Source organism: Bombina bombina, chromosome 2 (genome assembly GCF_027579735.1).
Source record: "Bombina bombina isolate aBomBom1 chromosome 2, aBomBom1.pri, whole genome shotgun sequence".
Lineage (NCBI taxonomy): Eukaryota > Metazoa > Chordata > Amphibia > Anura > Bombinatoridae > Bombina > Bombina bombina.
In genome coordinates this window covers 19,925,855-19,940,438 of record NC_069500.1, presented here as the reverse complement: position 1 = coordinate 19,940,438, position 14,584 = coordinate 19,925,855, and the positions used below count along the sequence as shown (strand labels likewise).

At 42.1% G+C, this 14,584-nt stretch overlaps 1 protein-coding gene across 1 annotated transcript in view; it reads right to left on the bottom strand.

The window, feature by feature from the left end:
- DNAI1 (dynein axonemal intermediate chain 1) overlaps positions 1 to 14,584 on the bottom strand; it is an 803,770-nt gene that overhangs the window by 451,023 nt on the left and 338,163 nt on the right. The gene's annotated exons all lie outside the window — the stretch shown is intronic.

The following is a 14,584-nucleotide window of genomic DNA, read 5'->3' as shown; positions in this document are numbered from 1 at the left end:
GAAAAAAGATGACGGGATATACTATTTCAAGGAAAGAATATATATACCTCCTACATTAAGACATATTCTGTTACAGTCTTCTCATGAATCTTTACTCGCTGGACATCCCGGTGTTAAAAAAACACAGGACTTAATCACACGCTCTTACTGGTGGCCAGGAATCTATCAAGACGTAAAAAATCATGTCCTCACTTGTAAAGATTGTACTGTATCCAAAAGAGCTAAACATCCTCCCTATGGACTTCTTATACCATTACCTACACCTAGTAGACCTTGGCAAGAGATCGCCCTAGACTTTATTGTCGACCTTCCAAAATCTGACAATAATACTACTATATTAGTTGTTGTCGATCTTTTCAGCAAAATGTCACATTTCATCCCTTACCATAAACTTCCTTCGGCTTCCGAGACTATCCAACTACTTATTACTCATGTGTTCAAACACCATGGAATCCCCGATACATTGCTGTCTGACCGAGGTACCCAGTTTTCCAGCAAACTTTGGAGTGCATTCTGTAAAACATTCTCAATTACCAAAAGGTTAAGTACAGCTTATCATCCCCAGACCAATGGCCAGACCGAGAGGTCAAACCAGTGGCTCGAACAATTTCTTAGGACTTACTGTTCGTCTCAACCACTGCAATGGTCTAAACATCTTCCGTATGCAGAGTTTTGCTTTAATAATACTATTCACTCCACAACGAAACAAACTCCATTCTATGTGAACTACGGATACCATCCAAAATTCCAATTGTTCTCTGACAACCAGAGCTCTTCACCCAACATTTCTGATCTCTCCATTCTTATTTCATCTAATTTCTCCACTGTGAAAGCTGCCATTGAGGACGCAAAGAAGACCCAAAAGTACTACTATGACAGAAAGAGAATACCATCCCCTGTATACTCCATAGGTGACTTAGTTTGGTTATCAACAAAAAAACCTCAGACTTAATGCTCCTTCTAAGAAGTTTGCACCTCTATTCATCGGTCCATACCCAGTAACTCACATCATCAATCCTAACGCAGTTCGTTTTAAACTACCGGATACCATGAAGGTACACCCCACTTTTCATGTCTCCATGTTGAAACCGTACAAGGCTCTCCGGAGTTCTTCTTCCAATACTTTCCTTCCTGAGATTGTTGTGGACCCTAATACTGAATATGAGGTACTGTCCATTCTGGACTCCCGTGTCCATCGAGGTGTTCTCCAATATCTCGTTCGTTGGAAGGATTATACTCCTGATGATAATTCATGGGAGCCAGCTGTTAACATCTCCGCTCCTAGACTGGTGGCACTCTTTCATCGTAGGAATCCTGACCGCCCTAGTCCTTGAGCCCCGGAGTTGCTCCTTGAAGGGGGGGTTCTGTCAGGATTCTCCTTAAGATTCTGGTTAATAACTTCCTGGGATGCTGTACCTTTAATTGCATTAACTGTTACTTCCTGTTCCCTATAAAAGACTGCCTCCTCTGTATCACATTGCTTGGTATTGAAGTTCTCTTTGTTATTGAGCTCTCCCAACTGTCTACAGAATTTACTTATTGAATTGTACGTTAACCTGAACCAGCTCTTCTGATACTCTTTGGAGCTTTTCTACAACTCAAACCTCCCTGCAGTTACGATACCTTCAGTATCCCAGACCGGAGCTACAGGATCAATCCGCGGTGACGTCACACGCCAACGGAACGGACCATCCTCGCGAGTACCGCTGCTCAGAGCCTCGCAACTACCGCTGCTCACCGCAACATCTAACCTCTGAATTGGGATCAGAACTCCCTCTACCTGCCTGCAAACCTACCAGCACTTCTAGAAGGTACTTTTTAACTTTTGGCTGTATTTACCATCAGTTCAGTCTCGCAACCTTGAATGTACTAAAACGTAGCGCTACCAGTTCAGCAAATACATACTGCTTGTAGGTTTGTTATTACCTTATCTGTTTCTCCTTCCAGCCAGTATATGTTTCATGGGGAAAGGATGTTATTAGCTAATTGCTTTCACTCAGCTTAATATTACTCATATAAACTTCTGTCATTATTCCACACTTGGTTCAGATTTTTGGCTTAGCTGTATTTAACTGTGTTCATCACTGGTGACAGTTATAAGCTTTCCTAGTAAAATTCCTGAAACCTCAAATCAACTGCTAAGTAACGTATCTGGGACTCACTTTACCATTCCGGTACATATTGTGTTTTCCACATGTTCCTTAGCCACAACACTAAAAGAATTATCTCAGCAGCTGTGGTCTAATTGAAGTTTACTCTTTGTTCTCTAGATAACTTTATTTCCAAACGAAGTGTGACACCCTGATAAGGGAAGGGAGATCCATATAGCAACCCTCAAGAGGAAGAAGAAATAAGCTCTGGATAGAGAGCATATAAACTAAACAGAACGAGAGAACATCTATGGAGCACTAAAATTTCACCCCTGTGAAAAGGAACCAGGGAAAAGACTCCAAAAAAGTCACCCGTCCCGCCCTCATCAAGAGAGGAAAAACTTAACTTCTAAAGAAAACTGCAACAGCAGAATTCAAACTCAAAGTCAATAGCTTTGCTAAGCAGGGAATTAACTTGTAGGCCACATGGGCTGCATACAATCCAAAACAACCTCTTGGGAAGTAGAAAGAAGAGAGGTAAATAGTACCCAAACAGGACCAGCCTGTTATATAGGATACAAACATATCCGTTATAAACCTCAAGAAGAACAGAGATAACTAATACCCAACAGGACCAGCCCGATATGTAGGATACAACATATCTGATCAAAGGTCAAACAGAAAATTCTAAAGTTCTAGCAGGGCCAGAAAACTGAGAATAATAAACAGAAACACATATAAGCTCCGAAGCTTAAACATAGTCTCGGACAAATGGAGGGAACATCCTTCTTTGTTTTTGTTCTATTTTGTGTTTTTTTTTATAAGGAACATCCACCAGAAGATTCCATCAATCGCGACCATGAAAATCGCTAGTACCAGAATCCCAGAGGCGAAAAGTCTTCCCAAGAAGAGATTCTACAACAATCCGAGCTCTAAAAAGAAAAAGAAAATAAAACCTATCCTAACCGGAATATAAAAGAAATTAGGCAAGCGCACATAAGTTATAGCCAAAGGAAAAGTGAAACCGACAGGTCCAGCCCGTTATGCGACACCCTTCCTTAAGAGCTCAGAACTGTGAATCTGATACAAAAAACAAAGAACTAACAAATATAGAGACCATAAGGAATAGGATCACCATCACTCCAGTCGCCTAAACAAGCTCGCTATCTGATTCAGAAGACTGACAACTGGGAACTTCCAACATCGCTAAACCTCTCTCAGAAGTACACGCATTCTAAATTTAAAAGCAAAATTCACCTCCGTCTGAGTATTTGGGGGCTCCGACACCTGGAGGTAGCACCACTGAAGCCTCAGAGGACACCGTTTCCCCAGAAGACTGATCGGATACCATCGTCCTCTTACATGCCGGACCTTGGGTAGGAGTACACGGATTAAGCCTTCTCTTAAACGTGGCAGGATGATGCAAATACGCTAAAGCTATAGATATGGCCATGTGAAACGGCATAGTAACCTCTGGTGGAAAAAAACCTCCTTCAGGAGAAGGGGTAACGGTAATCGGGACAACTGCCTGTGTAGGAACAGAAGATTCTAGGGAACACACCTCACAGGATGCAGAATCCTCAGAGGTGGATGGCTCAGTGTTCTCAACATTGGAAGATGAGAACACCCTATTGCGGCATACAGAACATAATTGAGAGGGCTGGGTTACCCGGTCCTCCATAACTCGACTGAGTAGATTATGGACAAAACAAAAACAAAAAAAAACAACTGGCACCTTACACCCCCAATGGCTGGGGCACTCACCACCTCCTATGACACAGACAGGTAGAGAAACAGATCATCTCTGCAGACGCTCGGTCAGGAATACGGAAGTGGAAAACTAAAAATGTGACCGCACCCGGTCATGTGGTGCACATGCAGGATCGCTCCCGCTAAGGAAAAGCGCACCAGTCTAACACAAACTGGGCAGCTTGTAAATTACCTGTACGTTCCGTAATAGCCTATTAGCCCCAAACATCTCTACACATTAGCAGTCAGAATCACATAACAAACATGATTAAAGCTCCCACTGTTCAAGAATCCCCCTCAGGAGATATTAACCCTTGATTCCATAAAGATAAAGGAGTCCCACTGAGACCCTGTCTTCTAATGTTAACATGCATGTAAAAATTGAAACGATCGCACTGTGGATCTATGCCGTGGAACAGCAACACGGTCCTTCAAGTTTGACAGATTGTAGCAGCGCTTCTGACATGGACTTGAGTGCAGAAAAGCAGGCAGCGAAACTCGTCAACGCTGATTGCTTATGGAGCTGTTAATATGAGTTGGGATGGTTTCGCAGAAAGACTCTCCCTGCATCTCCGGACTCCGGAGTGTGGATCAGGTCCGCAAGACCTCGCTGAATGCGGAGAGCAATACGCTCTCCGTATTCAGCATTGCACCAGCAGCTCACAAGTGCTGCTGGTGCAACGCCGCCCCCTGCAGACTCGCGGCCAATCGGCCGCCAGCAGGGGGTGTCAATCAACCTGATCGTACTCTATTGGGTTGATTTCTGGCGATTCCTGTCAGCCTGCTCAGAGCAGGCGGACAGGGTTATGGAGCAGCGGTCCTGAAGACTCGCCAGAAACACGGGCCCACAAGCTCCATACGGAGCTTGATAAATGGGCCTCTATGTGCAGAAATATATAACATTATTTGGTGGGTTTACTGGCCCTTTAAGCAGACAAAACCATGTACTTTAGACTAACAAAATGGCTGTGGCTAGTCTTGATGTCTGCAGATTGACTCCTCCAAATAAGGCAAAAGACGGGTACAGCTTGGCTGCTGAAAAAAACTGCAGCAAAGAACATGTTAATTTGGTTTATAAATGTTAGACTTGGTTGGTGTTTTACTTTATAGCAACACAACAAAACGGCTACAATTTTCAAAGTTAAATTACAGGTAAACCAGGCAAAAGTGCATTGCAGAGAGTTTAATGCAGAATTAAACAAAATAACATTAAAAGGGACATAAAACCCATTTTTTTCTTCCATGATTCAGATTCAGAACATACAACAACTTTAAAATGTACTTCTATTATCACATTTTCTTCCTTTTCTTGTTATCCTTTGTTGAAAAGCAGGAAGGTAAGCTCAGGAGTGTGCACGTGTCTGCAGCACTAAATGTCAGTAGTTTTACAACAATGTTTCCTGTCATGTAGTACTACAATGTGATATATTAGCAAGAGCACTAGATGGCAGCACTATTTCCTGTCATGTATTACTACAATGTGATACATTAGCAAGAGCACTAGATGGCAGCACTATTTCCTGTCATGTAGTACTAAAATGTGATATATTAGCAAGAGCACTAGATGGCAGCACTATTTCCTGTCATGTAGTACTACAATGTTATACATTAGCAAGAGCACTAGATGGCAGCACTATTACCTGTCATGTAGTATTACAATGTGATACATTAGCAAGAGCACTAGATGGCAGCACTATTTCCTGTCATGTAGTACTACAATGTGATACATTAGCAAGATCACTAGATGGCAGCACTGTTTCCTGTCATGTAGTACTACAATGTTATACATTAGCAAGAGCACTAGATGGCAGCACTATTTCCTGTGATGTAGTACTACAGTGTGATACATTAGCAAGAGCACTAGATGGCAGCACTATTTCCTGTCATGTAGTACTACAATGTGATACATTAGCAAGAGCACTAGATGGCAGCACTATTTCCTGTCATGTAGTACTACAATGTGATACATTAGCAAGAGCACTAGATGGCAGCACTATTTCCGGTCATGTAGTACTACAATGTGATACATTAGCAAGAGCACTAGATGGCAGCACTATTTCCTGTCATGTAGTACTACAATGTGATACATTAGCAAGAGCACTAGATGGCAGCACTATTTCCTGTCATGTAGTACTACAATGTGATACATTAGCAGGAGCACTAGATGGCAGCACTGATTTCTGTTATGTAGTACTACAATGTGATATATTAGCAAGAGCACTAGATGGCAGCACTGTTTCCTGTCATGTAGTACTACAATGTGATACATTAGCAAGAGCACTAGATGGCAGCACTATTTCCTGTCATGTAGTACTACAATGTGATACATTAGCAAGATCACTAGATGGCAGCACTGTTTCCTGTCATGTAGTACTACAATGTGATACATTAGCAAGAGCACTAGATGGCAGCACTATTTCCTGTCATGTAGTACTACAATGTGATACATTAGCAAGAGCACTAGATGACAGCACTATTTCCTGTCATGTAGTACTACAATGTGATACATTAGCAAGAGCACTAGATGGCAGCACTTTTTCCTGTCATGTAGTACTACAATGTGATACATTAGCAAGAACACTAGATGACAGCACTATTTCCTGGCATGTAGTACTACAATGTGATACATTAGCAGGAGCACTAGATGGCAGCACCATTTCCTGTCATGTAGTACTACAATGTGATACATTAGCAAGAGCACTAGATGGCAGCACTATTTCCTGTCATGTAGTACTACAATGTGATACATTAGCAAGAGCACTAGATGGCAGCACTATTTCCTGTCATGTAGTACTACAATGTGATACATTAGCAGGAGCACTAGATGGCAGCACTGATTTCTGTTATGTAGTACTACAATGTGATACATTAGCAAGAGCACTAGATGGCAGCACTATTTCCTGTCATGTAGTACTACAATGTGATACATTAGCAAGAGCACTAGATGGCAGCACTATTTCCTGTCATGTAGTACTACAATGTGATACATTAGCAGGAGCACTAGATGGCAGCACTATTTCCTGTCATGTAGTACTACAATGTGATACATTAGCAAGAGCACTAGATGGCAGCACTATTCCATGTCATGTAGTACTACAATGTGATACTACAATGTTATACATTAGCAAGAGCACTAGATGGCAGCACTATTTCCTGTCATGTAGTACTACAATGTGATACATTAGCAAGAGCACTAGATGGCAGCACTATTTCCTGTCATGTAGTACTACAATGTGATACATTAGCAAGAGCACTAGATGGCAGCACTATTTCCTGTCATGTAGTACTACAATGTGATACATTAGCAGGAGCACTAGATGGCAGCACTATTTCCTGTCATGTAGTACTACAATGTGATACATTAGCAAGAGCACTAGATGGCAGCACTATTCCATGTCATGTAGTACTACAATGTGATACATTAGCAAGAGCACTAGATGGCAGCACTATTTCCTGTCATGTAGTACTACAATGTTATACATTAGCAAGAGCACTAGATGGCAGCACTATTTCCTGTCATGTAGTACTACAATGTTATACATTAGCAAGAGCACTAGATGGCAGCACTATTTCCTGTCATGTAGTACTACAATGTGATACATTAGCAAGAGCACTAGATGGCAGCACTATTTCCTGTCATGTAGTACTACAATGTGATACATTAGCAAGAGCACTAGATTGCAGCACTATTTCCTGTCATGTAGTACTACAATGTGATACATTAGCAGGAGCACTAGATGGCAGCACTATTTCCTGTCATGTAGTACTACAATGTGATACATTAGCAAGAGCACTAGATGGCAGCACTATTTCCTGTCATGTAGTACTACAATGTGATACATTAGCAAGAGCACTAGATGGCAGCACTATTTCCTGTCATGTAGTACTAAAATGTGATACATTAGCAAGAGCACGCTAACTACCTAGGTAGCTAGACAACGCACATTTAATCATTGAAGTAAATTGCAAACTTTTTTTAAACTGTATTCTCTATCTGAATCAAGAAGAAAAGATTGTTGGGTTTCATGTCCCTTTAATCCATTCCCATAAGAAATAAATGAATTAGCTGGTGTGTTCTCTGCATATTTATTGCATCTATAGAATCCGGTGAAAAGAACCTTTTAGAAGCCGGTTTTGTTAGAGTTTGCCCTATTTCCCAGCATTTACATCATAGACAGAATTTGCATAGCTAAACAAAGTCTATTGAATTAAAAATACCCATGACTGGAACGCAGGTAGCGAGTACGCAGCGCAATTATAACAGATGTATCTTACTCCCTGCATAGTGTTTGAGTTAGACCATAAACTTCCTAAGACTTTCAGCTGTCATGAGGGACGTCGCTCAGCACGCTAACATATCCTGTCAGTCTATTTTTAACATTTTGCCCCAAGTGTGCCAAAATCTAACATAAGCTGAACAGATCTGTCACTGAGGTTGAACAATAACATCCTTCTAAGTAATGAAAAAGCCTCATGGGTAAACGAGAAATAAGAGGCCAAGTGCTTCAGCGATTCTAGAAGATCACAAATTATGACGGCTTTATTCGCATTCCTGTAGGCAAGAAAGGCTGTATCTCTGTAAAGCTAAGCGACGACTGGAACAGAGCTAAAGTTATGGTGGTGCTGGTAATATACTGCTGTCATAAACTCAATCTCTTTATCAGTAAACCACAATATTCCTTAAGATCATGGGGGGTAGTTATCAAGCCGTCTACTTTTCTGGCTTCGCCGGCCCAATACGTCCGCCTAAGCTCGCCTACCTTCGCCGCCGCGGACCTTGAATACGTTCGCCTAAGTTATCAAATAAAGCTGTCAAAAAGCCGCGGGGCGATGAGCAGCGGACTGTGACAGTTATCACTCATCCGATCTCGCTGCCCTTCGGCTTTTTCCCAGCTTTATTGCTAGCCTGTCACTAAGCACTCACACTAAACTACACTGTTCTACCCCCTATACCGGCGCCCCCGGAGGCCCCCGCAACTAAATAAAGTTACTAACCCCTAAACCGCCGCTCCTAGACCCCGCCGCAAGTCTTATAAATGTATTAACCCCTAAACCGCCGCTCCTAGACCCCGCCGCAAGTCTTATAAATGTATTAACCCCTAAACCGCCGCTCCCGGACACCGCTGCCACCTACATTATACCTAGTAACCCCTATCCTGCCCCCCCCTATACCGTCGCCCTCTATTATAAAATTATTAACCCCTATCCTGCTGATCCCGCACCTCTCCGCAACTAAATAAATAGTTTAACCCCTAAACCGCCGCTCCATGAACCCGCCGCAACCTATAATAAATTTATTAACCCCTATCCTGCCCCCCACTACGCCGCCGCCACTGTAATAAAATGATTAACCCCTAAACCTAAGTCTAACCCTAACCATAACGCCCCCCTAACTTAAATATTAATTAAATACATCTAAATAAATTAACTCTTATTAACTAAATGAATCCTATTTTAAACTAAATACTTACTTATAAAATAAACCCTAATATAGCTACAATATAAATAATAATTATATTCTAGCTATCTTAGGATTTATATTTATTTTACAGGTACCTTTCAATTTATTTTAACCATGTACAATAACTATTAAATAGTTATTAACTATTTAATAGCTTACCTAGCTAAAATAAAGAGAAATTTACCTGTGAAATAAATCCTAACCTAAGTTACAATTACACCTAACACTACACTATACTTTAATAAATTATTCCTATTTAAAAATAAATACTTACCTGTAAAATAAACCCTAAGATAGCTACAATGTAATTAATACTTATATTATAGCTATCTTAGGATTTATATTTAGTTTACAGGTAACTTTGTATTTATTTTAGCTAGTTAGAATAGTTATTAAATAGTTATTAACTATTTAATAACTACCTAGCTAAAAGAAATACAAAATTACCTGTAAAATAAATCCTAACTTAAGTTACAATTAAACCTAATACTACACTATCATTAAATTAACTAAATAAACTACCTACAAATAACTACAATGAAATACAATTACATAAACTAACTAAAGTACAAAAAATAAAAAAAGCTAAGTTACAAAAAATAAAAAATTAAGTTACAAACATGTTAAAAATATTACAACAATTTTAAGCTACTTACACCTAATCTAAGCCCCCTAATAAAATAACAAACCCCCCCAAAATAAAAAACATAATTTATGCTTACCTGATAAATTCCTTTCTTCTGTAGTGTGATCAGTCCACGGGTCATCATTACTTCTGGGATATTACTCCTCCCCAACAGGAAGTGCAAGAGGATTCACCCAGCAGAGCTGCATATAGCTCCTCCCCTCTACGTCACTCCCATTCATTCGACCAAGGACCAATGAGAAAGGAAAAGCCAAGGGTGAAGTGGTGACTGGAGTATAAATTAAAAAATATTTACCTGCCTTAAAAAACAGGGTGGGCCGTGGACTGATCACACTACAGAAGAAAGGAATTTATCAGGTAAGCATAAATTATGTTTTCTTCTGTTAAGTGTGATCAGTCCACGGGTCATCATTACTTCTGGGATACCAATACCAAAGCAAAAGTACACGGATGACGGGAGGGATAGGCAGGCTCTTTATACAGAAGGAACCACTGCCTGAAGAACCTTTCTCCCAAAAATAGCCTCCGATGAAGCAAAAGTGTCAAATTTGTAAAATTTGGAAAAAGTATGAAGCGAAGACCAAGTTGCAGCCTTGCAAATCTGTTCAACAGAGGCCTCATTCTTGAAGGCCCAAGTGGAAGCCACAGCTCTAGTAGAATGAGCTGTAATTCTTTCAGGAGGCTGCTGTCCAGCAGTCTCATAAGCTAAACGAATTATGCTACGAAGCCAAAAAGAAAGAGAGGTAGCGGAAGCTTTTTGACCTCTCCTCTGCCCAGAGTAAATGACAAACAGAGAAGACGTTTGTCGAAATTCCTTAGTTGCCTGTAAGTAAAATTTTAGAGCACGGACTACATCCAGGTTGTGCAGTAGACGTTCCTTCTTTGAAGAAGGATTTGGGCATAAAGAAGGAACAACAATCTCTTGATTGATATTCCTGTTAGTAACTACCTTAGGTAAGAACCCAGGTTTAGTATGCAGGACTACCTTATCCGAATGAAAAATCAAATAAGGAGAATCACAATGTAAGGCTGATAATTCAGAGACTCTTCGAGCCGAGGAAATAGCCATTAAAAATAGAACTTTCCAAGATAACAACTTTATATCAATGGAATGAAGGGGTTCAAACGGAACGCCCTGTAAAACATTAAGAACAAGGTTTAAACTCCATGGTGGAGCAACAGTTTTAAACACAGGCTTAATTCTGGCCAAAGCCTGACAAAAAGCCTGGACGTCAGGAACTTCTGACAGACGTTTGTGTAACAGAATGGACAGAGCTGAGATCTGTCCCTTTAATGAACTAGCAGATAAACCCTTTTCTAAACCTTCTTGTAGAAAAGACAATATCCTAGGAATCCTAACCTTACTCCAAGAGTAACCTTTGGATTCACACCAATATAGGTATTTACGCCATATCTTATGGTAAATCTTTCTGGTAACAGGTTTCCTAGCCTGTATTAAGGTATCAATAACTGACTCAGAAAATCCACGTCTTGATAAAATCAAGCGTTCAATTTCCAAGCAGTCAGCTTCAGAGAAGTTAGATTTTGATGTTTGAAGGGACCCTGTATCAGAAGGTCCTGTTTCAGAGGTAGAGACCAAGGTGGACAGGATGACATGTCCACCAGGTCTGCATACCAAGTCCTGCGTGGCCACGCAGGTGCTATTAGAATCACTGATGCTCTCTCTTGTTTGATTCTGGCAATCAATCGAGGAAGCAACGGGAAGGGTGGAAACACGTAAGCCATCCTGAAGTCCCAAGGTGCTGTCAGAGCATCTATCAGGACTGCTCCTGGATCCCTGGATCTGGACCCGTAACGAGGAAGCTTGGCGTTCTGTCGAGACGCCATGAGATCTATCTCTGGTTTGCCCCAACGTCGAAGTATTTGGGCAAAGACCTCCAGATGAAGTTCCCACTCCCCCGGATGAAAAGTCTGACGACTTAAGAAATCCGCCTCCCAGTTCTCCACTCCCGGGATGTGGATTGCTGACAGGTGGCAAGAGTGAGACTCTGCCCAGCAAATTATCTTTGATACTTCCATCATAGCTAGGGAGCTTCTTGTCCCTCCCTGATGGTTGATGTAAGCTACAGTCGTGATGTTGTCCGACTGAAACCTGATGAACCCCCGAGTTGTCAACTGGGGCCAAGCCAGGAGGGCATTGAGAACTGCTCTCAATTCCAGAATGTTTATTGGCAGGAGACTCTCCTCCTGACTCCATTGTCCCTGAGCCTTCAGAGAATTCCAGACGGCACCCCAACCTAGAAGGCTGGCGTCTGTTGTTACAATTGTCCAGTCTGGTCTGCTGAATGGCATCCCCCTGGACAGATGTGGCCGAGAAAGCCACCATAGAAGAGAATTTCTGGTCTCTTGATCCAGATTCAGAGAAGGGGATAAGTCTGAGTAATCCCCATTCCACTGACTTAGCATGCACAGTTGCAGTGGTCTGAGGTGTAAGCGTGCAAAGGGTACTATGTCCATTGCCGCTACCATTAAGCCGATTACCTCCATGCATTGAGCCACTGACGGGTGTTGAATGGAATGAAGGGTGCGGCAGAGCACTTTGAAGTCTTGTTAGCCTGTCCTCTGTCAGGTAAATCTTCATTTCTACAGAATCTATAAGAGTCCCCAGGAAGGGAACTCTTGTGAGTGGAACGAGTGAACTTTTCTTTTCGTTCACCTTCCATCCATGTGACCTTAGAAATGCCAGCACTAACTCTGTATGAGACTTGGCAGTTTGAAAGCTTGAAGCTTGTATCAGAATGTCGTCTAGGTATGGAGCTACCGAGATTCCCCGCGGTCTTAGTACCGCCAGAAGAGCACCCAGAACCTTTGTGAAGATTCTTGGAGCTGTAGCCAATCCGAATGGAAGAGCCACAAACTGGTAATGCCTGTCTAGGAAGGCAAACCTTAGGTACCGATAATGATCTTTGTGAATCGGTATGTGAAGGTAAGCATCTTTTAAATCTACAGTGGTCATGTATTGACCCTCTTGGATCATAGGTAAAATTGTCCGAATAGTCTCCATCTTGAACGATGGAACTCTTAGGAATTTGTTTAGGATCTTTAAGTCCAGGATTGGTCTGAAAGTTCCCTCTTTTTTGGGAACCACAAACAGATTTGAGTAAAACCCCTGTCCCTGTTCCGATCGTGGAACTGGATGGATTACTCCCATTAACAAGAGCTCTTGTACGCAGCGTAGAAACGCCTCTTTCTTTGTCTGGATTGTTGACAATCTTGACAGATGAAATCTCTCTCTTGGAGGAGAGTATTTGAAGTCCAGAAGGTATCCCTGAGATATTATCTCTAGCGCCCAGGGATCCTGAACATCTCTTGCCCAAGCCTGGGCGAAGAGAGAAAGTCTGCCCCCCACTAGATCCGATCCCGGATCGGGGGCCCTCAATTCATGCTGTTTTAGGGGCAGCAGCAGGTTTCCTAGTCTGCTTGCCCTTGTTCCAGGACTGGTTAGGTTTCCAGCCTTGTCTGTAGCGAGCAACAGCTCCTTCCTGTTTTGGTGCAGAGGAAGTTGATGCTGCTCCTGTTTTGAAATTACGAAAGGAACGAAAATTAGACTGTCTAGTCTTGGCTTTGGCTTTGTCCTGAGGCAGGGCATGGCCTTTACCTCCTGTAATGTCAGCGATAATCTCTTTCAACCCGGGCCCGAATAAGGTCTGCCCTTTGAAAGGTATATTAAGCAATTTAGACTTAGAAGTAACATCAGCTGACCAGGATTTTAGCCACAGCGCCCTGCGTGCCTGAATGGCGAATCCTGAATTCTTCGCCGTAAGTTTAGTAAGATGTACTACGGCCTCCGAAATGAATGAATTAGCTAGTTTAAGGACTCTAAGCCTGTCCGTAATGTCGTCCAGAGTAGCTGAACCAATGTTCTCTTCCAGAGACTCAATCCAGAATGCCGCTGCAGCCGTGATCGGCGCAATGCATGCAAGGGGTTGCAATATAAAACCTTGTTGAACAAACATTTTCTTAAGGTAACCCTCTAACTTTTTATCCATTGGATCTGAAAAAGCACAGCTATCCTCCACCGGGATAGTGGTACGCTTAGCTAAGGTAGAAACTGCTCCCTCCACCTTAGGGACCGTTTGCCATAAGTCCCTTGTGGTGGCGTCTATTGGAAACATTTTTCTAAATATCGGAGGGGGTGAGAACGGCACACCGGGTCTATCCCACTCCTTAGTAACAATTTCAGTAAGTCTCTTAGGTATAGGAAAAACCTCAGTACTCGTCGGTACCGCAAAATATTTATCCAACCTACACATTTTCTCTGGTATTGCAACTGTGTTACAATCATTCAGAGCCGCTAACACCTCCCCTAGTAATACACGGAGGTTTTCCAGTTTAAATTTAAAATTTGAAATATCTGAATCCAGTCTGTTTGGATCAGAACCGTCACCCACAGAATGAAGTTCTCCGTCCTCATGTTCTGCCACCTGTGATGCAGTGTCTGACATGGCCCTAATATTATCAGCGCACTCTGTTCTCACCCCAGAGTGATCACGCTTACCTCTTAGTTCTGGTAATTTAGCCAAAACCTCAGTCATAACAGTAGCCATATCCTGTAATGTGATTTGTAATGGCCGCCCAGATGTACTCGGCGCTACAATATCACGCACCTCCCTCTGA